The sequence below is a fragment of the Bos grunniens genome, chromosome 22 (assembly GCF_055505025.1).
Source record: "Bos grunniens cultivar Pamir isolate PY7600 chromosome 22, Bosgru_T2T1.0, whole genome shotgun sequence".
In the NCBI taxonomy this organism is placed as follows: Eukaryota; Metazoa; Chordata; class Mammalia; order Artiodactyla; family Bovidae; genus Bos; species Bos grunniens.
This window is the reverse complement of record NC_141186.1, coordinates 232,916-244,350: the sequence shown is the minus strand read 5'-3', so window position 1 is coordinate 244,350 and position 11,435 is coordinate 232,916.

Genomic DNA, 11,435 nt, shown 5'->3' with positions numbered 1-11,435 from the left:
CTAGCACCACCAAGGAAGCCCCTCCAAGAAGAGTCTAAGAACAGCTTAACAGTCTACTCAGAGCATCTATGGTACTTTGAATTATCCCCTTGGCTGTAAAGCAAGGATAAGCCAGCATCAGTTACCTGGCCTAGCTTAGTCTTATGACTGGGCAAGGGGAGGCCACTTTGATTAACCAACCCAGCAGACCCTAAACACTGAGGGAAAAGTAATCCCTCATGGAAATTAGAGTGCTTTAATCCTATGAAGACATACACAGGAACTTCCCTGGCTGTCCAATGGTTAGAATTGGATCATAAAGAAGGTTGAGCGTTGAAGAAACGATGCTTTTTAATTGTGGTACTGGAGAAGACCTTTGCGACTCCCTTGGACAGCAAGGAGATCAAATGAGTCAATCCTAAAGGAAATCAACCCTGAATATTCATTGGGAGGACTGATGCTACAGATGAAGCTCCAAAACTTTGGCCACCTGATGCAAAGAGCCGACTCCTTGGAAAAGACCCTGATGCTGGGAAAGATTGAAGGCAGGAGGAGAAGGGAGGCAAGAGAGGATGAGATGGTTGGATGGCATCACCAACTCAATGGACATGAGTCTGAGCAAACTTGGAGATAGTGAAGGACAGGGAAGACTGGTATACTTCAGTCCATGGGGTTGCAAAGAGTTGGACACAACTTAGTGACTGAACAACAGCAGCCATGGTTAAGACTCAACATTTCCAATACAAGGGATGTGAGTTCATCTCCGGTGGGAGAACTGAGATCCCACATGCCATGAGGCCACAAAAATGAAGGCAGACATATACAGTACTGGGTGTACTGTATATTTTCCCCAGTGTATTTTTCTCAATAAACCCAAATCTGTCCATATATAAATTCTTGGCCTTGTCCATTGTACTATTCTACTTCTTAAATATGGTAGCAAGCTAGAGCCCTTGTTAGCTAGATGTCAGAAAGTTAACAGAGGAAGAAGGAGGTCACAAGGGACAAAATGGAGTAGATCAGATTGCACAGTGATTTTATAAATACTTCTTTCTGACCAATATGGTATGTTCAAGCTAAGAGTGATTCTGATTTTTTCCGCTTGGTCCAATGAAAATCAAACAGAGTTAAACAGACCTGGGTCTGATTCTCTGTTTCACCACCTACTGTCTGTATAACTCGGGGCAAAGCAAAGTGAGCCTCATTTTCTTCATCTGTAAAATAAGCTAAAACCCACCACCTTACCATATTGTTATGGGTTTAATTGAGCAAACCTGTTAAGTGCCTGACATATAAAATACTCCCAGTAAATGTCACTCTCCCCCTAGTCCCTGTCCCAGTGTACTGAAAAAGATTATATGGTGTTAGCATTTTTAGTATTCTGAAGATTATATGATTCATTTCTTCTGAAGATATAGTTTTTCTTACAGAAGAATATCCAGTTATTTCATGATGGCATTTGCACCTCCAAAAAACACAAATGGTCCCAAAATGCAGACAAAGATGAGTACCTGGACACCCCTAAACCATCAGCTTTTAAATGACCGGGTGAGTAATAAGAACTATTGTCTTAGTTGAAATCATACTTTGAAGGAAAAAAAAGCATTAAAATTTTGGTAATCAAAACATGAAAAGGAATTGCTTAGGATTGTATAGGGGATAAAAAAAAATGAAGGATTTCTTCAAAAATTTTAATTGAAAAAAACTGAAATACATTTAGAACAAAAATAAAGAAAACTTCAATTGAGCCCCAGTTACATGGCCAGAGTTGGCAAGAGAGACAAAGTTCCTGCTTAGAAAGAAAGATCTTAGGGGCTTCCCTGGTGGTCCAGTGGCTAAGACTCTTTGCTCCCAGGGCTGGGGCCCAGGTTCTATCACTGGCCAGGAAATTCAGTCCCACGTACTGCAACTAAAGACCTTGTGTGCTGCAACTAAGACCCAGCACAGCCAAATCAATTAATAAACATTTTTTAAAGATTTAGGAGATGAGAAGGAGGAGTGTCTACCAGCTCCCCTTCACCTCCATATCCAACTGGTTTTCAGGTTCTGTGAGTCTTCCTCCGAGGTCTCTTCATCCAGACCCCTTTTCTCCTTTGACTTGTGCACATCCAGCTCCACATTCTCAGTTCACACACTCACCCCCCTTTGCCTGGCACATTGCAGTAACCCCTCAGCTGGTTTCACTGTCTCTAATCCATCCTCTATTCTGGTCCCAGAATGATCTTTCTAAAATACCAAACTAATCCTATGAAGCAAAAGCGATAACAGACTGCTCCAAAGAATAAATTCCACCCTACCCACCGTGCAAATCACTGAGGACCACTTCATGTGTGTTAGTCACTGAGTCATGTCCGACTCTTGGAGACCCCATGGACTATAGCTGGCCAGGCTCCTCTGTCTGTGGGATTCTCCAGGCAAGAATACTGGAGTAGGTTGCCATGACCTCCTCCAAGGGATCTTCATGACCCACAGATCGAACCCAGTGTCCTTTATATCACCTGCATTAGCAAGTGAGTTTTCTTTTTTTAATTTATTTGGTTGCAATTTTGTTGAAGCATGTGAACCCTTAGTTGAAGCATGTGGGATCTAGTTCCCTGACCAGAAATCAAACCCAGGCCCCCTGCATTGGGAGCATGGAGTCTTAGCCCCTGGATCACCAGGGAAGTCCCAGCAGGTGAGTTCTTTAACACTGGCTCCACCTGGGAAGCCTGAATAGCTTTTGTCAAATTTTATGAGAATTTCTAGGGAATTCCCTGGTGGCCCAGTGGCTCAGAGTCTGTGCTCCCAATGCAGGGGGCTGGGTTCCATCTGTGTTCAGGAAACTAGATCCCACATGCCGCAAGAGTTTGCATGCTGCAGCTAAAGAACCCACATGGCACAACTAAGACCCAGTGCAGTCAAATAAATAAAAATGTTTAAAAATTTCATGATTATTTCTAGATGAGCAATGATAAGAGAAATAACAATTTCTATTAGAAATGATATTTATTTTGTTGTTCAGAACTCCCATTTTATCACCCCCCTGCCATTTTTAGTTTGGTTTAGTTAGGTTCTAGTTTGGAGTAAAACTATTTTCAAAAATCTTAGCCTGCCATATGTAAAATAGATAGGCAATGGGAATTTGCTGCATGGCTCAGGAAACTCACACAGGGGCGCTGTATCAACCTAGAGGGGTGGGGTGGGGAGAGAGAGGGGCTGCCAAGTCACTTCAGTCGTGTCCGACTCTGTGCAACCCCGTAGACGGCAGCCCAACAGGCTCCCCCGTCCCTGGGATTCTCCAGGCAAGAACACTGGAGTGGGTTGCCATTTCCTTCTCCAATGCATGAAAGTGAAGTTGCTCAGTCGTGTTCGACTCTTCGAGACCCCATGGACCGCAGCCTACCAGGCTCCTCCGTCCATGGGATTCTCCAGGCAAGAGTACTGGAGTGGGGTGCCATTGCCTTCTCCAAGACAGAGGGAGGGAGGTTCAAAAGGGAGGGGATATATGCATACCTATGGCTGATTCATGTTGAGGTTTGATAGAAAACAACAAAATTCTGTCAAGCAAAATCCTTCAATAAAAAAACAATTAAAATAAAAAAAAACTGTCAAATCACTATGTTGTACACCTGAAACTAACATCACATTGTATGTCAATTATAATTCAATAAAAATTAAATATAATACAAATTAAAAAAATCTTGGCCCATGTATATACCCATATGTATGTGAATGAATGTATCAGTACTTAGACACACACATGGAATTTGCATATGTATACAGCAAACTGATAATAGTGTGTGCACATGTGCTCAGTCTTGTCTGACTCTTTGCAACTCCACGGACTCTAGGCCTCCAGGCTCCTGTGTCCGTGGAATTTTCCAGGCAAGAATATTAGAGTGGGTTGCCATGCCCTCCTCCAGGGAATCTTCCCATCCCAGGGATTAAACCCACATCTCTTTATGTCTCCTGCATTGGCAGGTGGGTTCTTTACTGGTTGAGCCACCAGAGAAGCCCAACTATCAATAGTGGTTTCCCCTAAAATGTTGGACAACATGGAAGAGTGGGAGGGAAGTCTGTTGGAAGAGAGAGTTTTTGTTTTTTACTGTATACAGTGCAATGATATTTAATAATTTTAAAAACAGATATAAGTAAAAGCGAGCAAAGAACAGTAATGCTGAGAATTGAAAAACACAGGTTCCAGATCAGCTATACTAAATAATCTCCTGCTTGGCTTCAGTGAGTCTCTTATGACTCTGATCTTTACTACCTGCCTTTGGAAATTGAGTGGCTTGGATCAGATGACCTCAAAGGCCCCTTCCAGGTCTAACATTCTGACACTGTGAAAGGGGTTAAAAATAGATACCTAAATTTACAGCTGGGCACACTGTGTCCATAGGATAACTTCAAGGGCTTTTCTACACTTCTACAACAGGGCATTTGCCAGTGATCAGCGTAATTTTGAGGTCCTCTTTTTGTGTTTTGGCCACACTGCACAGCATATGGGATTTTAGTTTGCTGGCCAGGGATAGAACCGAGGCACCCTGCATTGCAAGCCTGGAGTCTTAAACACTGTACCACTAGGGAAGTCCCTGGTTTTTGTTTTAATTTTGCCTTTTTTCTATTCTGTAGTAAAATGAAAAATATGAAACTGTCTCAGTCTAAAATAAACCTCATAGGAGTTTAACCTCACAAGAGGCTTTAAGCAGAGAGATTGAATTCAAATGTAGATGCCAAAATTATAGCATCCTCAGATTACAAGATAATTCAGGACTTGTGAAAACGTTGAGAGGAGGAATGTTTTATAAGTATGTATTTCTTTGCTGTCTAGTATAGGTTTTTTTTTTCCATCTAGTGTTTTAATTGAAAGTGATGAACATTTCTTTTTTTTTTATATGGTTCACACATGTAGTACAGTACACATGTAGTACAGTACACATGTAGTTAAAAGGGTGTTCTGAGAAAAAGCACCTAACCACCATCCATCGGTCATAATTTAGGAGCCCCAAAATGTCTGATGCCTCCATGGCAATGATGTCACATGGTGAAATATGCAACCACAGTGTCAACAGACTAAAATAACAACCATGGGATTTTGACTTAACAGCAGGCTCTGAATAAACTGTGATGTGAGTAAACTGTGATGTAAACCAACTGCAACATTCTGCAAGGAAAGATGATTCTCTCTAATGTTTTCCACTTGAAGTGATACTATTTCCAGGCTCTTTTTTTATTTTAATTGAAGTATGGCTGATTTACAATGTTGTGTTAGTTTCAAGTGTACAGCAAAGGGATTCAATTATACATATCTATTCTTTTTCAGATTCTTTCCCTTATGGGTGATTACACAATATTGAGTAGTGTATGTACTATAAGTAGGTCTTTGTTGGTTATTTATTTTATATATAACAGTTTGTATATGTTAATCCCAAACTCCCAATTTATCCTTCCAACCCTCTTCCAGCTTTTTAAGATCAAAAATCTGATTGCAAAGCCTTGGAATGAAGACTTGCTCCCAACCAGAGACTGTAAGATTCTGAGTCTGCCTGAGGGCCTGACAGTTAAATAATTTGTTCCAAATTATACTTCTTGTCAAGGGTAGAGTCAGAACCAGATCTGAGTTTGTCTAGTGTTTCTCTTTCTGCCCCTCATGCCTATCAGTTCCCACCTGACTCTAATCGCCTTTTGGTGAAGAGCTGGATTTGCTTGGCCTCTGCTTAGACTTGGTCATTGGCCCTCTAAAGACCCTATCTCCTACCCTCTTTATTTGATTTTATTATCAATGACTGACTTTATTTATTATTTATTTATTTAAATATTTATTTTATTTATTTGTTTGACTGCACTGGGTCTTCATGATGGCATGCAGGATCTCTAGATGCGGCGTGTGGAATCTTTTTAGTTGCAGCAAGTGGAATCTAGTTCCCTGACCAGAGATGGAACTCGGGCCCCTACATAGGGAGTTTGGAGTCTTAGCCACTAGACCACCAGGGAAGTCCCCCTGCCACTTTCTTGCTGACTCTCCACACCCCTTCAAGTCGGTGCCCCTTTCTTTCTGATGCCTTCTGTTGTCATTGGACACCACGATGGTCCTCCCAACCTCCTTTTGAAAGGAGGTTGTCATCCTGGGACCTAATTGTTATTTTTTCCCACTGTCAGGTCAAACCATGGGCAGCAATTCATTGAGAATGTAGGGCTTGAGGTATGAATAAGGAAGATCAAGTTTGGGGGTCAGAATAGAAAGACCAAGGTTCTAGCAGGGTTTCCTAGGTGTTAGTGATAAAGAATCTGCCTGTCAATGCAGGACATGCAAGAGATGTGGGTTTGATCCCTGGGTCAGGGAGATTCCCCAAGAGTGGGAAATGGCAACCCAGTCCAGTATTCTTGCCTGGGAAATCCCATGGACAGAGGAGCCTGGCAGGCTACAGTCCATGGGGTCTCCAAGACTTGGACATAACGAAGCACAAGAGATGGGAATACCAGACCACCTGATCTGCCTCTTGAGAAATTTGTATGAAGGCCAGGAAGCAACAGTTAGAACTGGACATGGAACAACAGACTGGTTCCAAATAGGAAAAGGAGTTCGTCAAGGCTGTATATTGTCACCCTGTTTATTTAACTTCTATGCAGAGTACATCATGAGAAACGCTGGACTGGAAGAAACACAAGCTGGAATCAAGATTGCCAGGAGAAATATCAATAACCTCAGATATGCAGATGACACCACCCTTATGGCAGAAAGTGAAGAGGAACTAAAAAGCCTCTTGATGAAAGTGAAAGAGGAGAGTGAAAAAGTTGGCTTAAAGCTCAGCATTCAGAAAATGAAGATCATGGCATCCGGTCCCATCACTTCATGGGAAATAGATGGGGAAACAGTGGAAACAGTGTCAGACTTTATTTTTCTGGGCTCTAAAATCACTACAGATGGAGACTGCAGCCATGAATTTAAAAGACGCTTACTCCTTGGAAGGAAAGTTATGACCAACCTAGATAGCATATTCAAAAGCAGAGACATTACTTTGCAAACAAATGTTCGTCTAGTCAAGGCTACGGTTTTTCCTGTGGTAATGTATGGATGTGAGAGTTGGACTGTGAAAAAGGCTGAGCGCCGAAGAATTGATGCTTTTGAACTGTGGTGTTGGAGAAGGCTCTTGAGAGTCTCTTGGACTGCAAGGAGGTCCAACCAGTCCATTCTGAAGGAGATCAGCCCTGGGATTTCTTTGGAAGGAATGATGCTAAAGCTGAAACTCCAGTACTTTGGCCACCTCATGCGAAGAATTGACTCATTGGAAAGGACTCTGATGCTGGGAGGGATTGGGGGCAAGAGGAGAAGGGGACGACAGAGGATGAGATGGCTGGATGGCATCACTGACTCGATGGACGTGAGTTTCAGTGAACTCCGGGAGTTGGTGATGGACAGGGAGGCCTGGCGTGCTGCGATTCATGGGGTCACAAAGAGTTGGACACGACTGAGTGACTGATCTGATCTGATCTGAAGCACGCTTGCACCACATGGCTTTTTAGTGAGGAACCAAATATATTATTCAGCTGAACATACAGTCTGGAACCAATGATTTTTCTTTATAATCTATAAAGATAACCCTTTGGGCCTCTGCTTATCCTCTCTAAAACAGAAAAAGTGAACCAAAAGATCCTAAGATTCCTTTTAGCCCTAAAATTCTATAACATCTGAATCTCCTGTTGTTGTTCAGTCAGCAGGTGTTTTGTTGAGAGCTTCCCCTGGAACCTGTGGATCATATAAGGGAAAGTAGCTGTAATCTACCTGGGAAGAAAAAATGAACAGAATCATCTGGCAGGCAATAGCGAATCCTAGAAAGGGCAGGTGGACCATGGGCTGCAGGTGGAGGAGGAGTTGAGAAGAGTGAGACCAGTGGGTGCCAGAAAATTGCTGGTGCCCGAGACTTAGGAAGGGAGTTAGATGCTTGATAGGACTTTGTTAGACACAAAAGAAGGGTTCAGGAAATGTGTGAATCCTGATTTTTCACTTTTTTTTTTTGTTATTCTTTATTTTTTCTTGGCTGCACTGAGTCTTCATTGGTGCACGAGGGCTTTCTCTAGTTGCAGCGAGTGGAGGCTACTCTCTAGCTGCAGTACGTGGACTCTAGGCCGTGCAGGATCAATAGTTGTGGATCACTGGCTTAGCTGCCCCAAGGCATGTGGAATCTCCCCGACCAGAAATGGAACCTGTATGTCCTGCATTCGCAGGCAGATTCTTAACCCCTGGACCACCATGAAAGCCCTGAATCCTGATTTTTCAGTCTTCTGAAAAATTCTATAGGTTTTTAAATTTTATTTTATAGGCTCTCTTCTATTTTCCTTTTCTTTGTTTGCTTGTTTTGACCACTTCATTGGCCTGTGGGACCTTAATTGCCCAACCAGGGATTGAACCCTTGCTTTCTGCAGCAGAAACACAGAATCTTAACCACTGGACCACCCAGGAAATCCCCTCTACTCTTTCTATTATCTAGAAATTCTGAGATCATCTGTCACTGTTATTTGAGGGTCCTAGTAGCCCAAGGGGCAGTTAATTAGGAGGGAGGAGAAAATGGTATTCTTTTTCTTCTTCTCTAAAGTATAAAAAGTGATACCTGTGATATATGATATTCCCTGGTTAGTAGCAAAGATGGCATTTTACGGCCTTGAGGTTGTTGTTGAATCAATTGTTTCAGTCTCCATTTTGCCTGCCCTTTGAAAGCAGAATTTGAGAGTCTAAAAAAAGAAAGGAAAACAGATCTGTTGGAAGCATGAAACCAGCTCCTCATCCTCCTCCACAAAAGGGAAGAAATAGCCCTGAGCTAGTTTCTAAATAAGAATAGTGCAAGAGAATTTAGAAAGTGCTGGGAGGAAGGGAAAACATGGAGCCCGATTTTGAAAGCCCACAGAGCGCAGGGTGGGCGCCAGAGAGACAGTCACGCCTGTTACCTGCTGTCTCTTGCTTCCTGGCTCCAGCTTGCCCTCCTCTGCCAAACCTCCTCACTCGAGTTGTCCCTTCCTCACCCATTCAGATAGATACACAAGTGACTGAAGCTCAGGAAAACACCTCTCCACTAATATGTAAATACACTCACATGGTAGCGATACATCCAAAGGATATTCATTGTCACAAGCATATTCATTCCTTCCAGCAAGCTTGAGCACTTGTAATATGCCACATACAGCACTCTGCAGTGGAGAAGTCAAGGTGAATAAGACATAGTTTCTGTCCTCGATGGTATATAACAACAAACCTATACAGATAAACACTGAGCTATAAGCCCAGAGGTGCACATATGCAAACATATATGTAATGTACACCCACTGGTATGTGAACTCATGAAATAAAAAAAACAGAGCTACTCACTCATAAATTTCACAAGTTCTAATACTAGTCATGCTGAAACATTTGGAGGGAGGTTGTCCGTTTTCCTATTTTTCCTTTGTCAGTTTTGTCATCGCCTTTCATATTCCAAAAATGATTTCACTTTATAGTTCCATTCTTTTCTTATTTCTTGCCTTTAAAAAATTATTTATTCTCTAAGATGAATTGTCTCACATGGAGAAACTGAGAAAAAGGAAAGTTTGCCCAAGTTATAAATAAAGTTACCCTTTCAGGTACAAAATCTGTCTCTTTATACTCAGTTGATAAAATGGAAAAGACTGGCAATATTTAGTGATTGATCCTTTAATAATGTCTTTTTAAAATTCATTTATTTTATTTTTGACTGTGCTGGGTTTCATTGCTGTGCATGGGCTTTCTTTAGTTTTGGCAAGCAGGGGCCACTCTCTGGCTGCAGTGAGCAGGCTTCTCATTATGGTGGCTTCTCTTGTTGGGGAGCAGGGCTCTAGGGCATGCAGGCTTCAGTTCCTGTAGCGCTTGTGCTCAGTTGCACCTAGGCATGTGGAATCTCTTGGCACAAAGGATTGAGCCAATGTCCCCTGTATTGGCAGGCAGATATTTAACCACTGGACCATCAGGAAAGTCCTAATGATGTCTTTTTAATGGGTATTTTGAACCACAAAATATGAAATCATTCCATCTTTTTTTTTTAATTGTAAGTATTTGAAGCAAGAAGAGCTCTGCTTGGAAAATGGGTAACTATTTAAAGTATACTTGATTCTAAGTCAGAAAGAGAAAGACAAACACCATATGAATATCACTTATATGTGGAATCTAAACTGTGGCACCAATGAACCTACCCTCAAAACAGAAACAGACTCACAGACGTAGAGATCAGACCTGTGGTTGCCAAGTGGGAGGAGAGGAGGGAGCAGGACAGACCGGGAGTTTGGAGTTGGTAGATGCAAGCTATTACATTTAGAATGGCTAAGCAACAAGGTCCTACTGTATAGCACAGGGAACTATATCTAGTATCCTGGAATAAACCATAATGAAAAAGAACATTAACAAAGGAATGTATATAAATCTATATATCCATATCTAAGTTACTTTCACACTTCCTCAAAGGAAACACGGTCTCAATGACCATTGTCCATGATCAAAGTACAGTAAGTCCACTCTGTATGAATGAGTTCTGTTCCAAAAGCGAATTCATAGGTCCAATTTGATCGTAAATCCAACACAGTCAGCCTCGGTACCCAACTAACACAACTGGCTACACCCCGCTGTTTGTAAGCTTGCTTCCAGACATCCTGGGCTTGAAATTAAAAAACTGCTCTACTGTACTGTAAAGTACACAAAAGCACAGCCACCTGTAGTGGATGGACACACATGACCGTGCACGCCAGACGCATGAACTAATGTGACTGGACATGCAAACACACATTCGCATCTTTGAAAGTTGGAAACTCAAATGTTTGTATGAGGGGACTTTATCCATCTCTGGCTAATGTGTATTACTCATCAAATTCCTCTATAGTTCTCACTGAGAGTCTCTTCCACCCAAGAGAACTGGAAACATGGTCATACAAAAATGTGTAGACTAATGTTCACAGTGGCATTATTCATAATTGTCAAAAATGTAAACACCCAAATGTCCATTTGGTGAGAAATGGATAAACAAAATGGGGTCTAGCCAAACAATGGAACAGTGTTCAGCCTGAAAATGAAAGGCAGTTCTGTTTCAAGCTACTCATGAGTGAACTTTGAAGATATTGTGCTACGTGAAATAAATCAGACACAAAAGGACCAATATTGTTTGACTCCACTTTTATGAAGTTCTTAGAATAGACAAATTCACAGAGAAAGAAAGTAAAATACAGGTTACGAAGAAATAGGGATGTTACTTAACCGGTAGAGTTTCAGCTTGAGTTTTAAAAACAGTTCTGCAGACGGATGTGGGGATGTTGCACAACATTGTGAGTGTGCATCATGTCACTGAACTGTACACTTAAAAATGGTTAAATTTTAAAAGGCACAGGCAAGAAAAAAGAATGAAGTACTGATATATGCTACAACATAAACTTTGAACATAGTATGCTGAGTGAAAGAAACCAGACACCGAAGCCATCTAGCATAT